General features: G+C 44.2%; 1 long non-coding RNA gene across 1 annotated transcript; it reads right to left on the reverse strand.

Moving 5' to 3' along the window:
* Positions 1-1,111: 1,111 nt before the first annotated feature.
* Positions 1,112-17,130, reverse strand: LOC148774453 (uncharacterized). Its single transcript, XR_016035710.1, has 3 exons — positions 12,292-17,130; positions 4,926-12,212; positions 1,112-1,408 (listed from the first exon to the last, which is right to left on the reverse strand). It is a non-coding gene; the product is annotated as an uncharacterized LOC148774453 (long non-coding RNA).
* Positions 17,131-17,241: the final 111 nt, after the last annotated feature.

Raw genomic sequence — 17,241 nt, forward strand, 5'->3', positions numbered from 1 at the left:
AGAGATGGCTCTAAGCTGGATTTCCACAAACAAGAATAACCCACTGTCAGTTACAAATCAGCACTTAACGAGAGCATTGCCAATGACTGAACAGCAAAGGTACCTGCCATCTGCCTCTGCAGAGGTTAAAGCCCACGCTGCCGCAGCTGCTGGCCCTCCACGCCCGCTGAGGCGTGCAGGGTGGAGTGAGGTGCTCCGTGCTCCATCTGGTGGGACAGGCCTTTAGATCGCTGGATGTATTTAGGGACAGATTTTATTACCTCAATCCTTGCATCTCCTCATATCTCAGTTCAGTTCAGTCGCTCAGTTGTGTCCATCTCTTTGTGACCACAAGGACTGCAGCACGCCAGGCCTCCCTGTCCATCACCAACTCCCGGAGTTCACTCAAACGTATCTCCATTGAGTCGGTGACGCCATCCAACCGTCTCATCCTCTGTCATCCCCTTCTCCCCTCACCTTCAATCTTTCCCAGAATCAGGGTCTTTTCCAATGAGTCAGCTCTTAGCATCAGGTAGCCAAAGGAGTGGAGTTTCAGTTTCAACATCAGTCCTTCCAGTGAAAATTCAGGACTTATTTCCTTTAGGATGGATTGGTTTGACCTCCTTGCAGTCCAAAGGACTCTCAAGAGTCTTCTCCAGCACTGCAGTTCAAAAGCATCAATTCTTTGGTGCTCAGCCTTCTTTATGGCCCAACTCTCACATCCATACACGACCACTGAAAAAACCATAGCCTTGACTAGACAGACTTTGTCAGCAAAGTAAGGTCTCTGATTTTCAATATGCTGTCCAGGTTGGTCAAAGCTTTTCTTCCAAGGAGCAAGTGTCTTTTAATTTCACAGCTGACATCACCCTCTGCAGTGATTTTGGAACCCAGGAAAATTAAAAAATAAATAAATAAAGCACTGTTTCCATTGCTTCCTTATCTATTTGCCATGAAGTGATGGGACCGGATGCCATGACCTTAGTTTTTTTAATGCTGAGTTTTAAGCCAACTTTTTCACTCTCCTCTTTCACTTTCATCAAGATGCTATGTAGTTCTTCACTTTCTGGCATAAGTGTGGTGTCATCTGCATACCTGAGGCTATTCGGCAACCTGGTGAATATATCCCTCTCCTGGTGCTGGGGATCTCAGTTCCAGCCTCCTGCCTGAGAATGCAGCCTTCTAACACCTAAGAACTCCCAGCAGTGCACTGTGGGCCCTGAAGGGACTCGTCTGGATGGGCTGTTTGTGTGATGCTGTAGGGGGAAAAGAGTGAGACTCAGGCCCTTCCTCTCTGCTCAGGCACATCCCACTCATTTCTTGCACAGCCCAGGAAGCCAGGGGGCTCTACGGCTCCACTTGCCCCGAGGATCCAAAGGTGGGCATGGGAAAGTGCTGCCGCTTTGTGGACATTTTCTGTAACTACAACCTGACCACAGGCAGTCAGTTCAGTTCAGTCGCTCAGTCGTGTCCGACTCTCCGCGACCCCATGAATCACAGCACGCCAGGCCTCCCTGTCTATCACCAACTCCCGGAGTTCACTCAAACTCATGTCCATCGAGTCGGTGATGCCATCCAGCCATCTCATTCTCCGTCGTCCCCTTCTCCTCCCGCCCCCAACCTTTCCCAGCATCAGAGTCTTTTCCAGTGAGTCAACTCGTCGCATGAGGTGGCCAAAGTATTGCAGTTTCAGCTTTAGCATCAGTCCCTCCAATGAACATCCAGGATTGATCTCCTCTAGAATGGACTGGTTGGATCTCCTTGCAGTATAAGGGACCCTCAAGAGTCTTCTCCAACACCACAGTTCAAAAGCATCGATTCTTCGGCGATCAGCCTTCTTCACAGTCCAACTCTCACATCCATACATGACCACGGGAAAAACCATTGCCTTGACTAGACGGACCTTGGTTGGCAAAGTAATGTCTCTGCTTTTTAATATACTATCAAGGTTGGTCATAACTTTCCTTCCAAGGAGCAAGCGTCTTTTAATTTCATGGCTGCAATCAGCATCTGCAGTGATTTTGGAGCCCAAAAAAAACGAAGTCTGACACTGTTACCACTGTTTTTCCATCTATTTCTCATGAAGTGACGGGACCAGATGCCATGATCTTTGTTTTCTGAATGTTGAGCTTCAAGCCAACATTTTCACTCTCCTCTTTCACTTTCATCAAGAGGCTTTTGAGTTCCTCTTCACTTTCTGCCATAAGGGTAGTGTCATCTGCATATCTGAGGTTATTGATATTTCTCCCGGCAATCTTGATTCCAGCTTGTGCTTCTTCCAGCCCAGCGTTCCTCATGATGTACTCTGCATATAAGTTAAATAAGCAAGGTGACAATATACAACCTTGACGTACACCTTTTCCTATTTGGAACCAGTCTGTTGTTCCATGTCCAGTTCTAACAGTTGCTTCCTGACCTGCATACAGGTTTCTCAAGAGGCAGGTCAGGTGATCTGGTATTCCCATCTCTTTCAGAATGTTCCACAGTTTATTGTGATCGACACAGTCAAAGGCTTTGGCATAGTCAATAAAGCAGAAATAGATGTTTTTCTGAAACTCTCTTGCTTTCTCCATGATCCAGCGGATGTTGGCAATTTGATCTCTGGTGCCTCTGCCTTTTCTAAAACCTGCTTGAACATCTGGGAGTTCACGGTTTATATACTGCTGAAGCCTGGCTTGGAGAATTTTGAGCATGACTTTACTAGCGTGTGAGATGAATGCAATTGTGCGGTAGTTTGAGCATTCTTTGGCATTGCCTTTCTTTGGGATTGGAATGAAGACTGACCTCTTCCAGTCCTGTGGCCACTGCTGAGTTTTCCAAATCTGCTGGCATATTGAGTGCAGCACTTTCACAGCATCATCTTTCAAGACTTGAAATAGCTCAACTGGAATTCCATCACCACCACTAGCTTTGTTCGTAGTGATGCTTTCTAAGGCCCACTTGACTTCACATTCCAAGATGTCTGGCTCTAGGTCAGTGATCACGTTATCGTGACTATCTTGGTCGTGAAGATCTTTTTTGTACAGTTCTTCTGTGTATTCCTGCCACCTCTTTTTAATATCTTCTGCTTCTGTTAGGTCCATACCATTTCTGTCCTTTATCGAGCCCATCTTTGCATGAAATGTTCCCTTGGAATCTCTAATTTTCTTGAAGAGCTCTCTTGTTTTTCCTATTCTGTTGTTTTCCTCTATTTCTTTGCATTGATCACTGAGGAAGGCTTTCTTATCTCTCCTTGCTATTCTTTGGAACTCTGCATTTAGATGCTTGTATCTTTCCTTTTCTCCTTTGCTTTTCGCCTCTCTTCTTTTCACAGCTATTTGTAAGGCCTCCTCAGACAGCCATTTCGCTCTTTTGCATTTCTTTTCCATGGGGATGGTCTTGGTCCCTGTCTCCTGTACAATGTCACGAACCTCCGTCCAGAGTTCATCAGGCACTCTATCAATCAGATCTAGTCCCTTAAATCTATTTCTCACTTCCACTGTATAATCATAAGGGATTTGATTGAGGTCATATCTGAATGGTCTAGTGGTTTTCCCTACTTTCTTCAATTTAAGTCTGAACTTCGCAATAAGGAGTTCGTGATCTGAGCCACAGTCAGCTCCTGGTCTTGTTTTCGCTAACTGTATACAGCTTCTCCATCTTTGGCTGCAAAGAATATAATCAATCTGATTTCGGTGTTGACCATCTGGTGATGTCCATGTGTAGAGTCTTCTCTTGTGTTGTTGGAAGAGGGTGTTTGCTATGACCAGTGCGTTCTCTTGACAAAACTCTATTAGCCTTTGCCCTGCTTCATTCCGTGCTCCAAGGCCAAATTTGCCTGTTACTCCAGGTGTTTCTTGACTTCCTACTTTTGCATTCCAGTCCCCTATAATGAAAACGACATCTTTTTTGGGTGTTAGTTCTAAAAGGTCTTGTAGGTCTTCATAGAACCGATTAACTTCGGCTTCTTCAGCACTACTCGTTGGGGCATAGGCCTGGATTACAGTAATATTGAATGGTTTGCCTTGGAAACGAACAGAAATCATCCTGTCATTTTTAAGATTGCATCCAAGTACTGCATTTCGGACTCTTTTGTTGACCATGATGGCTACTCCATTTCTTCTAAGGGATTCCTGCCCACAGTAGTAGATATAATGGTCGTCTGAGTTAAATTCACCCATTCCAGTCCATTTTAATTCACTGATTCCTAGAATGTCAACGTTCACTCTTGCCATCTCCTGTTTGACCACTTCCAATTTGCCTTGATTCATGGACCTAACATTCCAGGTTCCTATGCAATACTGCTCTTTACAGCACCGGACCTTGCTTCTATCACTGGTCACATCCACAACTGGGTACTGGTGTTGCTTTTGCTCCATCCCTTTATTCCTTCTATAGTTATTTCTCCACTGAGCTCCAGTAGCATACTGGGCACCTACTGACCTGGGGAATTCCTCATTCAGTATCCTATCATTTTGCCCTTTGTTACTGTTCATGGGGTTCTCAAGGCAAGTATACTGAAGTGGTTTGCCATTCCCTTCTCCAGTGGACCACATTCGGCTGTGGTCCATGTGATCAGATTGGCTAGTTTCCTGTGATTATGATTTCAGTCTGTCCGCCCTCTGGTGCCCCCTAGCAATACCTACCGTCTTATTTGGGTTTCTCTTACCTTGGTCGTGGAAAATCTCTTCACAGACGCTCCAGCAAAGTGCAGCCGCTGTACCTTACCTTGGACGAGGGGTATCTCCTCGAGGCCGCCCCTCCTGACCTTGAACGCGGAGTAGCTCCTCTCGGCCCTCCTGCGTCCGCGCAGCCACCGCCTGTTGGACGTGGGGTAGCTCCTCTCGGCCGCCGGCCCTGGCCTCAGGCGTGGGGTAGCTCCTCACGGCCGCACCTCTTTGCGTGGTTCGTTGCGCCGGGGCCGGCGTCTCTCGCGTCGCGTCTGCGCCGCCGGGGCCAACTACAACCTGACCACAGGCACCTCAGTTCAATACACAAGGCCTGAGCTTCCCTTCCAGCCAGCTGCCCCCAGGGAATGGCAGTGGATATTCAGGAATCCAACTGCCAAATATAAATCATCCTCACACCCTTAAAGGAGAAGAAAGAAAGAAAGAAACAGAAAAGCACAGACACACCCAACTTCCCCCACCAAACAAGGCGCTCAGCATCCCTAATTACTGCAGGAATGCCGACTGAAAGGACAATGGGAAGTCACATTGCGATAACTCACAAACGCTGACACGGCAAGGCTACAGGCAATCAACCTGGAAGAGAGTCTAGAGGAAGAAGAACCGCCCCAGGCTGTGGGTGGGAACACCCATTGACAGCAGCCACTAGAATGGAGACGGACAGTCTCTGAATGCCTGAAAGAAACACTCTCAGGTCGGGCCTTACGTCATTCCCACACTTTGGCCTCCTGAGAGCTCCATCGATCAAAAGGCACTTGCACCCCAACAAACCGCGAGCACTGCTTCCTTCAGGAGCCTAGACGTGCACCCAGCAAAATCATCACTCTGCTCAAACTCCTAAGGCAAATAGTCCCCTGAACACCATAGAGAAAACCCATAGATGACTTCATATCGAATCAGTACAGTGACAATCGTCACAGCAGGTCAACTGGATTATGCTGTGGGTAGTATTGGCAAGATGTTAAAGAAAAGGGAAGGAAAGCAGTGCCTACTGTATGATGTCCGACTTCCCTGGCTTGGGACACTATCGCATCCCTGGAGGCTGGGCAGGCTTGAGTCCCACTGCTGAACTGGGGTTGGGTGGCAACAGTCTAGCAGGGTGCTTCTTCACTGAACAATTTTTAAAGGTTTAGTGTGTGCTATGTTGGGCTGGGACAAGATTGCATTGTGGGATCAAGGCCGCTAGGAATTTCAAGGCAAAATTAAGCCAGTCTTCACCTCTGCTGGTCCTGGGAATGTTAGCTCAAGCCTCCTTCCTGACAATGCTGTCACCTGGCATATAAGCACCCTCAGCAGTGTACTGTTGACGCCAAAAAGATTAGTTGGATTGGGTGTTTGTGTGACACTTTATGGGGAAATAGTAGTGAGACTCAAGCCCTTTTGTGTTTGTTCAGGTAGAATCCAAAAACACAGAAAACTAATCAAACTGATCACATTGACCACAGCCTTGTCTAACTCAATGAAACTGAGCCATGCTGTGTAGGGCCACCCAAGATGGACGGGTCATGGTGGAGACTTCTGGCAAAACGTCGTCCACTGGAGAAGGGAATGGCAAACCACTTCAGTATTATTGCCTTGAGAACCCCATGAACAGTATGAAAACGCAAAAAGATAAGGAGAGTGAACGATGAACTCCCCAGGTAGGTAGGTGCCCAATATGTTACTGGAGAAGAGTAGAGAAATAACTTCAGAAAGAACGAAGAGACTGTTATGCCCTGAGTCCGGTTCCCCCATACTGGTAGAATAAGACACTGGCAGCAATGCAAAAGCAAGAATGGGGTTTATTTCTAGCTTGAGCTAGGGCTCATGCCTCCTCCAGTGCAGTGGAGTGGGACAAGAGCCCCAAGCCCAGGTCACAGCGGTTTTTATAGTCTCAGGTTACATAAGTACCTATTTCTGTTCAAAAGATCAAGCTGGCAGAAGCTCATTGGCCAGTTCATGCACGCGCAGAAGCTCATTGGCCAGTTTATACACGTGCGGGGTTTTTCTGGGGGATTTCCCTTTTTACTCTGATTGGCCCGACTTTTGGCGCCAGCGGGACTTTTCTAGGGAGGAGTTTCTTGATTTTGGCGCTGGCGGGATCTTCTTAGGGAGGAGTTTCTGTGGACTTAGCCTCCACCCTCTCTCCAGGAAATCAAAACTTAGGCCTAAGCAAGGTCTCAGGCCTATCCTGGCTACTCAGATGTTAGGGCTCCTAACATCTCCCCCCTTTTCTGTTGTTCAAACGGAGGAATCTTCCTCCGTGGGTAGAGTTTGATCCAGGGATCTTTATACAGCCTTATTCAAAAACAATTTTAGGAATCTTTACTTAAAGACAACCTTATCTAAAATGGAGTAACTTTGGTTTTACGAGCAGCAAGCAAAGTACAGAAGCAAAAATTGCATTACAGAAGCATTAAGTACTACATTAGGTTACAGCGTCTAATCTGAAATCACACCCATAATATCATTTTTCAGGATATCTGGGAAATAGTTATTTCCCAGGATGTCTGAACCATAGCTACTCTATTTTGACTTTTAATAGTAAAATTTTTTAATAGCCAAAGCAGATGTCACCATTAATGACGTCAGTGTTTTTCTAGGTATGAGAAGATGCAAGAATTGGAACTCATAAAACCTTTTTCTGAAAAGATCTGACTATCTGAAGGCCTGTTCTGCCAGTTTTTTTCAGAGCACAGAGTGCCTCATTCCTGATTTTCACCCTGAACTTCTTTCAGGGGGTGTTGAATGTCAGCAGCTTGCAATGGTCATGACATAATCTTTGTAGAGGCAGTTGGCAAGTACCAACTTCTAGTCAGCAGAGTCTCTTCATAGCCACATATCCGACCATGTGACACCATTTCATGGCCATTGTGTCCCGCGATGCTGGGAAGGCTCATTCCCAGGTCTAGGGAAGCGATGGGCCACTCAGTGTGCTAAAACTGGACCAGGCCTTGCAAGTAGCAAAAGTCTCTGGACCACTGTCTCACTAGCCTCCTGGTCCAGGAAAATATTCCCTCTTGTTGCTTTTTCTCATACCCAGAGTCACACTATTACAATTATTGATCTCATATGGAACTGCATATCTGCATTATATCACAGGCTCAGTGAAACAAGTGACATAGAAAATAATATAGCCATAGCTAGCAGTTAAGAGTAAAATAAGAATTATAAGTCAAGAACTTTTCTTAGATAAAGCCTGGTATACCCCAAGTCACCTGACTTCATTTGTTAAATGACTATAGCCTGGTGTTAATCTCCTGGTTGTACATTATGGAGCATCTGACCTTTATCTGAAGATTGGTTACTGAGATAAGCCCTAGAAAATAACCTAGAGTGTCCTTTTTAATAACTTAATTAAATCTTTTAGCAGTATCACGTAACAAGAAACTGTTTCAGCAGTGAGTCTTAGTAAACACTAGACATTAACAAAACTAGAAACTTAATTTAACAATTTACAAAACTTAATATTCCGTGATTTTTTCATTATGGAGGCCCTGTAGCCAGGGAGGCTTTAACCCATCCAATAAAAAAATGAGGTTTGTCAGGGAGCTGGGAAAAGCCAAGCAGCCCTCTTGGATTTCCCATAGCCCTGACTCTGATTTCCAGCTAGTGTTTTTCATTTTCCAATTTAGAAGCAGACTATTGCCATGCTTTAAGGACATTAGGATGGCACAAGTCTAACAGAGTTTTTGTATAAGCAGAATGAGCTTTTACATGTCTACAAACCCGACAATTGGATTAACTTCTAAAACTAGCATAGGATCAGGCCTATGGTAGAAAAGCATTTGATTTATATGCAGAGATCTAAGAAGTCAAGAAAACATCATAAATAATCATACGAATCAGGTCCAGCATCTTGGGCAAGCTGTCTACCTCTGATGTTGTTGTCTTCTCATCCTGGTGTAGTGTAGTTTCTTCTGAAAAAAGTCCTTCCATCCAGGTTGGAGACAGTCCCTTAAATTACGTCTTTTTCTAGTCCTGGTTGCAGGTCATGAGGCATCTGATCTTCATCCAAAGATAGATCACTGAGACAAGCTTCAGAAACAAACCTAGGGTGCTCTTCAAGAACTCAACCAAATCCTATATTAATATCACATAACAGCAAAGATCCATTCAGGAAATGAGTCTTAGTAGATACAGACTTCCATTAACAAACTGGGATTTAACAGTCATTGAAACATCATTTTTTTCCCCTAAAATTACTCTCATTTTTACCAAATATAACCAAATTAAGACTTGTTTACAAAATAAATCTGTTCTCAATAAACTTGACCTGATTATTTATACAACCATAGACTTTTTTTTTTTTTTCTGAAACTTTTATGGAGTCTCAAACTTAACTTTAAGACCTTTCAGGGTTAGAGAAAGTCATCTCAAAGGCTTATCACAGATTTTGCATAACAGATGTGAGTGAATTCCTCCCTTTCTTAAGGTCTCCCAAACTAAGATTTCTGTACCTGTTAGTGAGATAACCTTCTTAGTTTATCTGATAAAGTTACTGGAAGCCTAAGAGTTTCCAGTCTCTGAAGGGGTCAGACAGAGAAAAACATTAAATGCTTCAATTTGTCTATTAAATACCGTTTTACCAAATTGCTGTTAAGTCATAATTAGTTTGAGGGAAAGGTTTCCTAAAATCTGGAAAACACAGATTCAAACCAGTAATTTTTCAGAAACCATAAAAGTTATAAGCATATTTGCCAGTTCATTCGGTCCTTTTGTTAACCTTTGTACAGTCATCAGGTTTCTCACTAGAATCTTTTAATTTCTTACCCAGTTCAGAAACTTGTATTTATCCAAAAGTCCTTTTTATAAATCTTCTGGAAGAGGAAGCATTTTCACAAGAAACTTGGTTAGTGCTGTGACAACACTTTAAGATAGTAATCAGAATTACGGCAACATTTTACCTGAATATATCAGAATTTATATATAAATTGTTTCTAGGATATCTGTATTAGTAACATTTACCATACAATATACCCAAGACTTATTATTCACTTGACAGTACTTCCCATGTAATTTAACATGGAAGTTGAACCCAATTAGTGTAATATCTCCCTTTGGGATGTTTCAGGGGCCCTCTGAAGCACCCCAAAGTCAGCTAGAAGCCAAAAGTGCTTCATCAGATTGATTTAGGAAGTTTTGTCAACAAATATCAGAAAGGTTTAGAACACTCAGTCAGATGGGATTATAGGTCACTGAAACAATAGCTATTCACTCAGCCATAGTAACAATATAGGATTTCAGAGGCAAATATAGAACAGACCATTTAAGAGGCAAATAATCTTAGATCTATTGTCAAATGCAGTTTAACACCTCAAGAAAACGTTTGTTTATACACAAAAAGTCTTTCCTCGGGGTCCACTTTCCACAAAACCATTTTATCACTTTCTGTACCCATTTGTTCTCCCATCCTGAAACAGCCAACTGTAAGTCAGACCTATTACCTTTTTCCTTCATAAAATGTAACTTCATTATTCATACCTTCTTTACTGAACACACACATGTTACTTCCCTTAAGCAACCAAGAATTGACCTTTATATTAGCATTCTATAGATTGGTGAACATAAATACCAGTGATAACTTAAAAAATTTTAGCAAACATCTCAGGATGGCATCAAACATTATTTGTTAATAGTCTAAAATCTTTAGTTTTTCTGTAAGTTAGTATTCAGTAGTGAATGTTTAGAACCTTGTTTTATTTGGAAATGACCTAGCTATTCAATAAACTTTTGTTACTTAATTTAGCACAACCTTAGAAATTCAGGTTCGGAGAAGGCAATGGCAAGCCACTCCAGTACTCTTGCCTAGAAAATCCCATGGATGCAGGAGCCTGGCAGGCTGCGGTCCATGGGGTCGCTAAGGGTCGGACATGACTGAGCGACTTCACTTTCACTTTTTGCTCTCACACATTGGAGAGGGAAATGGCAACCCACTCCAGTGTTCTTGCCTGGAGAATCCCAGGGACGGGGAGCCTGGAGGGCTTCCGTCTATGGGGTCGCACAGAGTCGGACACGACTGCAGTGACTTAGCAGCAGCAGAAATTCAGGTTACCAAAATCTAGAGAAACTGTTTTAGACAGATATTTTTAATCTTAATAGAGTTTATCTAAAAGCTCGTGTCTCATTTACATTTCTTAGAAGTTTTTGTGTCTTTTTTTTTCACTCAAGGTAATTCCTTTGTCGACAAACTTGTAACAGATATATTTAATTTACACTGAACCTAGGTACAATGAAAATATTCTACTTAATGTTAATTACTCTAAGACATGTCTATATTAGATAGATCAACAAACGTTAATATCAGGTATTTAACACTGAATATTTTCCACTTTACTTGAACCTGGAATTTATTAATTTAGAATTATCTGATTTGTAAGCGCTTACCCTTTAAGCCAATTAAATAGAGCTCATTTACAAATTAACTTCAAAAATATTACTCAGAGACAAAGACATACCAAGACATATTAAGACAGACACAGTGTGAGTCTTCAGTCATGAATTAGACATTACAATATAAAATTTACTAGTTTATAAAACAGTTGGACCGATTCTATAGGGGGTGGGCGGAGGGACCCCATAAACAATAAAAGGGAATAAGGAAGGAGAGTCACCCAGTCCCCGCCAGTCTCTATTGCCAGTTTTGCCAGTTTCCTTTAGGGTCCGATTCATCCTTTTTACTTGACCCAAGCTCTGGGGATTGTATTCGCAGCGTAATTTTCATTTAATCTCCATACCCAAAACCAATCCCTGAACAACTTTATCTTAGCCAAATTCCTTGGTCTCCGGGCAGCTGCTCGGAGGCCTGCCATAAGAGTCTGGTGGTACACTCGGAGATGCTCCCTACCTTCTGCGCGCTCAAAGTCCCACTGGGGCCGGGTCAATGGAAATCCCTCATCAATTAGGTTCGGCTGCAGGGTGGGCCTCCTGTCCACACCCCGGACATGTTTCCGAGCTTCCGATAGAATCCGCTCCCGTTCTTCCGTGGTGAAGAGCACCTGTAACAGCTACTGACAGTCATCCCAGGTGGGATTATGGGTGAAAAGGATAGAAACAAAAGGCTTTATCCATGCTGGTGGGTTTCCCACCAGATCTTGCCAGACCAGGATATAGGGCATCTGGTCCAGGTGGCCGGAAGGGCCGGGCATGAGAACCTTCCCCCAACAGCCCGGATGGTGGGCAGGCTGAAGGTTCCCTCTCTCGGCCACCCGACATAAAAAGTGGGCCACTCCAAGGAGCAGAGCGTCACCAGCTTATTCCTCTTCACTAGCAAAGACAAGTCTCGTGCTCTAGATTTAAAGTCAGAGAAATGATCCATCATGAGGGAGAGCGGGGTAGAGCTTCCTTGACCCATGACCACAGAACAGATTACGGCAGAGAACAGACACAGGAGAGAGACAGAGACAATGCCGGCACACACGATAACACGACAAACGGAGGACAGACAAACGTCCGCCGAAAACACACTACTAGGTCTCTGAGACCTCTGAGGCTTCCTGCAGTTTAAAGTAACCTTACCGAAGGGCGTCCATCGCCCACCAGATTCCGGATCGGGAAAGACCTCCTCTCTCCCGAAGAGCCAGCTGCCTTCCAGCGCGAATGCTGGGCCTCGGCCTTATGCCGGCTATGGCGATCAATTCGCCCCTGACCTTGAAGAGCCAGCTACCTTCCAGCGCGAATGCTGGGCCTCGGCCTTACGCTGGCTACGGCGATCGCCCCTGAACAGACCTTGCACCGGTGCTATAATCAGCCCTCCTCCAGGCTGATGAACCCCTTCTGCCGGGAGAGCGTTATTCTCCCCAGTCAGAGGGATCCCGGGCGAGCCCCCAAATGTTATGCCCTGAGTCCGTTTCCCCCATACTGGTAGAATAAGACACTCGCAGCAATGCAAAAGCAAGAATGGGGTTTATTTCTAGCTTGAGCTAGGGCTCATGCCTCCTCCAGTGCAGTGGAGTGGGACAAGAGCCCCAAGCCCAGGTCACAGCGGTTTTTATAGTCTCAGGTTACATAAGCACCTATTTCTGTTCAAAAGATCAAGCTGGCAGAAGCTCATTGGCCAGTTCATGCATGCGCGGAAGCTCATTGGCCAGTTTATACGCATGCGGGGTTTTTCTGGGGGATTTCCCTTTTTACTCTGATTGGCCCGACTTTTGGCGCCGGCGGGACTTTTCTAGGGAGGAGTTTCTTGATTTTGGCGCTGGCGGGATCTTCTTAGGGAGGAGTTTCTGTGGACTTAGCCTCCACCCTCTCTCCAGGAAATCAAAACTTAGGCCTAAGCAAGGTCTCAGGCCTATCCTGGCTACTCAGATGTTAGGGCTCCTAACAAGACAAAGGAAAAACAATGCCCAGTTGAGGATGTGACTGGTGATGGAAATAAAGTCCAATGCTGTAAGGAGCAGTGTTATAGGAACCAGAATGTTATGTCCATGAATCAAAGTAAATTAGAAGTGGTCAAACGAGATGGCAAGAGTGAACATCGACATTTTAGGAATCAGCAAACTAAAATGGACTGGAATGGGTGAATTTAACTCAGATGACCATTACATCTACTACTGTGGGCAAGAATCCCTTAGAAGAAATGAAGTAGCCATCATAGTCAACAAGAGAGTCCGAAATGCAGTACTTGGGTGCAATCTCATAAACGACAGAATGATCTCTGTTCGTTTCCAAGGCAAACCATTCAGTAATCCAAGTCTATGCCCTGACCAATAATGCCAAAGAAGCTGAAGTTGAACGGTTCTATGAAGACCTACAAGACCTTCTAGATCTTCTAGAGCTAACATCAAAAAAAAAAAAATGTCCTTTTCATTATAGGACATTAGGAAGTCAAGAGATACCTGGGGTAACAGGTAAATTTGGCCTTGGGGTACAGAATGAAGCAGGGCAAAGGCTAACAGTTTTGCCAAGAGAACGCACTGGTCATAGCAAACACCCTCTTCCAACAACACAAGTTCTACACATGGACGTCACTAGATGTTCAATACCGAAATCAGATTGATTATATTCTTTGCAGCCGAAGATGGAAAAGCTCTACAGTCTTCAGTCAAATTGAAGAAAGTGGGGGAAACCACTAGACCATTCAGGTATGACCTAAATCAAATCCCTTATGATTATAGTGGAAGTGACAGATTCAAGGGATTAGATCTGATAAACAGAGTGCCTGAAGAACTGGGACGGAGGTTCGTGACATTGTACAGGAGGCAGGGATCAAGACCATCCCCAAGAAAAAGAAATGCGAAAAGGCTGTCTGAGGATGCTTTACAAATAACTAAGAAAAGAAGAGAAGCAAAAGGCAAAGAAGAAAAGGAAAGATATACCGATCTGAATGCAGAGTTCCAAACAATAGCAAGGAGAGATAAGAAAGCCTTCCTCAGTGATCAATGCAAAGAAATAGAGGAAAACAATAGAATGGGAAAGGCCAAAGATATCGTCAAGTAAATTAGAGATACCAAGGGAACATTTCATGCAAAGATGGGCACAATAAAGGACAGAAATGGTATGAACCTAACAGAAGCAGAAGATATTAAGAAGAGGTGGCAAGAATACACAGAAGAACTACACAAAAAAGATCTTCATGACTCAGATAACCATGATGGTGTGATCACTCACTACTGACAGACATCCTGGAATGTAAAGTCAAGTGGGCCTTAGGAGGCATTACAATGAACAAATCTACTGGAGGTAATTGCAGTTGAGCTATTTCAAATCCTAAAAGATGATGCTGTGAAAGTGCTGCACTCAATATGTCAGCAAATCTGGAAAACGCAGCAGTGGCCACAGGCCCAGGAAAGTCACTTTTCATTCCAGTCCCAAAGAAAGGCAATGTTTCTCCACCTTTGGCTGCAAAGAATATAATCCATCTGATTTCAGTATTGACCATCTGGTGATGTCCATGTGTAGAGTCTTCTCTTGTGTTGTTGGAAGAGGGTATTTGCTATGACCAGTGCGTTCAGAAAGACTCGAGAGTCCCTTGGACTGCAAGAAAATCAATCCAGTAAATCCTAAAGGAAATCAGTCCTGAATATTCATTGGAAGGACGGATGCTGAAGCTGAAACTAGAATATTTTGGCCACCTGATGTGAAGAACTGACTCATTGGAAAAGACCCTGATGTTGGGAAAGACTGAAGGCAGGAGAAGAAGGGGATGACAGGGGATGAGATTGTTGGGTGGCATCACCGACTCAATGGACATGAGTTTGGGTAAACTCCAGGAGTTGGTCATGGACAGGGAATCCTGGTGTGCTGCTGTCCATGGGGTGGCAAAGAGTCGGACACGACTGAATGACTGAACTGAAGTGAGGCATAAGTGATGTGTAACTTTATGCAACTCCTTTTTAAAATTTAAAAAAAAAAAATCCATGTTAATTTTGTAAACACATTCTACCAGATTCTGTGAGAGAATAGGCAAACGACTAAGCAATTTACCCACAGCTCAATTCTAATAGAGATAGTAATTTTCTACTTTTTTGGAAATGGTTAATGTGGAGTTGTTCCTCCCCACACACCGTTTAACAGTGTAAACTTTTCGGGCATGTATTGGGTCTTTGATTTCCAGTCCCCCATGCTATGTACCGGAGAAGGCAATGGCAAGCCACTCCAGTACTCTTGCCTAGAAAACCCCATGGATGGAGGAGCCTGGTGGGCTGCAGTCCGTGGGGTCGCTAAGGGTCGGACACGACTGAGCGACTTCACTTTCACTTTTCACTTTCACACATTGGAGAAGGAAATGGCAACCACTCCAGTGTTCTTGCCTGGAGAATCCCAGGGACGGGGGAGCCTGGTGGGCTTCCATCTATGGGGTCACACAGAGTCGGACACGACTGAAGTGACTTTGCAGCAGCAGCATGCTATGTACAGGTAGATGCCCAATAGAGAGCCTCTGAAACACATTTTGCGTTTCCTGCAGGTTAAGTGCCCCAGTTTTAGAGTTCAGTATGCCTGGACCAAATTCCAGTTTGCTGCTGCTGCTGCTGCTGAGTCACTTCAGTCGTGTCTGATTCTGTGTGACCCCTTAGACGGAAGTCCACCAGGCTCCCCCGTCCCTGGGATTCTCCAGGCAAGAATACTGGAGTGGGGTTGTCATTTCCTTCTTCAAGGCATCTTCCTGAGCCAGGGATTGAACCCGGGTCTCCTGCATTGCAAGCAGACGCTTTAACCTCTGATCTATCAGGGTTTTACAAAATACTCCTTTAATCTCTGAAGACAGACGTCGTGGGTTGGAATTCTGGCTCCATCACTTATTGGCTGTGTGATCTTGGACAAGAGACAGTCTCCGTACTGATACTTTCACTTTATGTAAAATAAAGATAATAGTAGGATAGGCTCTTAAGGTTATTTATGAGGACCAAATGAAAGAATACAGTTTAAAGTGGCCAGAAAGATTGATCATGTAGTAAATGATCAATAAATGTTAACCACTATTTTTTTTAAAATAAAGGATTAGAGTATTACGAGCTTGAATATTACTTGGACTCAAAGCTGTGACATTGTTAGAATTTAATATTAAGTTTTCTACAAGTCTCATTGATATTGTAAACTGTGTCCTAAAATAAGCCAAGTGAAAGTCCATCAGTCATGTCCCCGACTCTTTGCAAACGCATGGACTATAAAGTCCACAGAAGTCTCCAGGTAAGAATACTGAAGTGAGAAGCCTTTCCCTTCTCCAGAGAATCTTCCCAACCCAGGATCAAACCAGGTCTCCTGCATTGCCAGCAGATTCTTTACTGTCTGAGACACCAGGGAAGCCTATATTTTGAGAAAAAAAAAAAATTCTTAGTGTTTCCCATCTACCTGAAAGCCATCTGTGTTAATGTGGTAAGTGCAGTTCTGTCTGCCTCATTCCCTAAGAAACCTGTCTGTCCTTTCTGGCTCAAACCAGGTATCAGCTCATCTGAGTTTTTTATAACTGACCCTAAACCTAACCCTAAAGCCTAACCCTAACCCTTACCCTCAGTTCAGTTCAGTCACACAGTCGTGTCCCACTATTTGTGACCCCATGAATCACAGCATGCCAGGCCTCCCTGTCCATCACCAACTCCCGGAGTTCACTCAAGCTCACCTCCATCAAGTCGGTGATGCCATCCAGCCATCTCATTCTCTGTCGTACCCTTCTCCTCCTGCCCCCAATGCCTCCCAGCACCAGAGTCTTTTCCAGTGAGTCAGCTCGTCGCATGAGGTGGCCGAAGTATTGCAGTTTCAGCTTTATCATCAGTCCTTCCAATGAACACCCAGGATTGATCGCCTTTAGAATGGACTGGTTGGATCTCCTTGCAGTCCAAGGGACTCTCAAGAGTCTTCTCCAGCACCACAGTTCAAAAGCATCAATTCTTCTCCGCTCAGCTTTCTTCACAGTCCAACTCTCACATCCATACATGACCACAGGAAAAACCATAGCCTTGACTAGACGAACCTTTGTGGGAAAAGTAATGTCTCTGCTCTTTAATATACTATCTAGGTTGGTCATAACTTTCCTTCCAAGGAGCAAGCGTCTTTTAATTTCATGGCTGCAATCAGCATCCGCAGTGATTTGGAGCCCAAAAAAATAAAGTCTGACACTGTTTCCACTGTTTCCCCATCTATTTCCCATGAAGTGATGGGACCAGATGCCCTGATCTTT

This window comes from Moschus berezovskii, chromosome 21, assembly GCF_049115385.1.
Source record: "Moschus berezovskii isolate FMDL1 chromosome 21, NW_MosBer_1.0, whole genome shotgun sequence".
Taxonomy (NCBI): Eukaryota; Metazoa; Chordata; class Mammalia; order Artiodactyla; family Moschidae; genus Moschus; species Moschus berezovskii.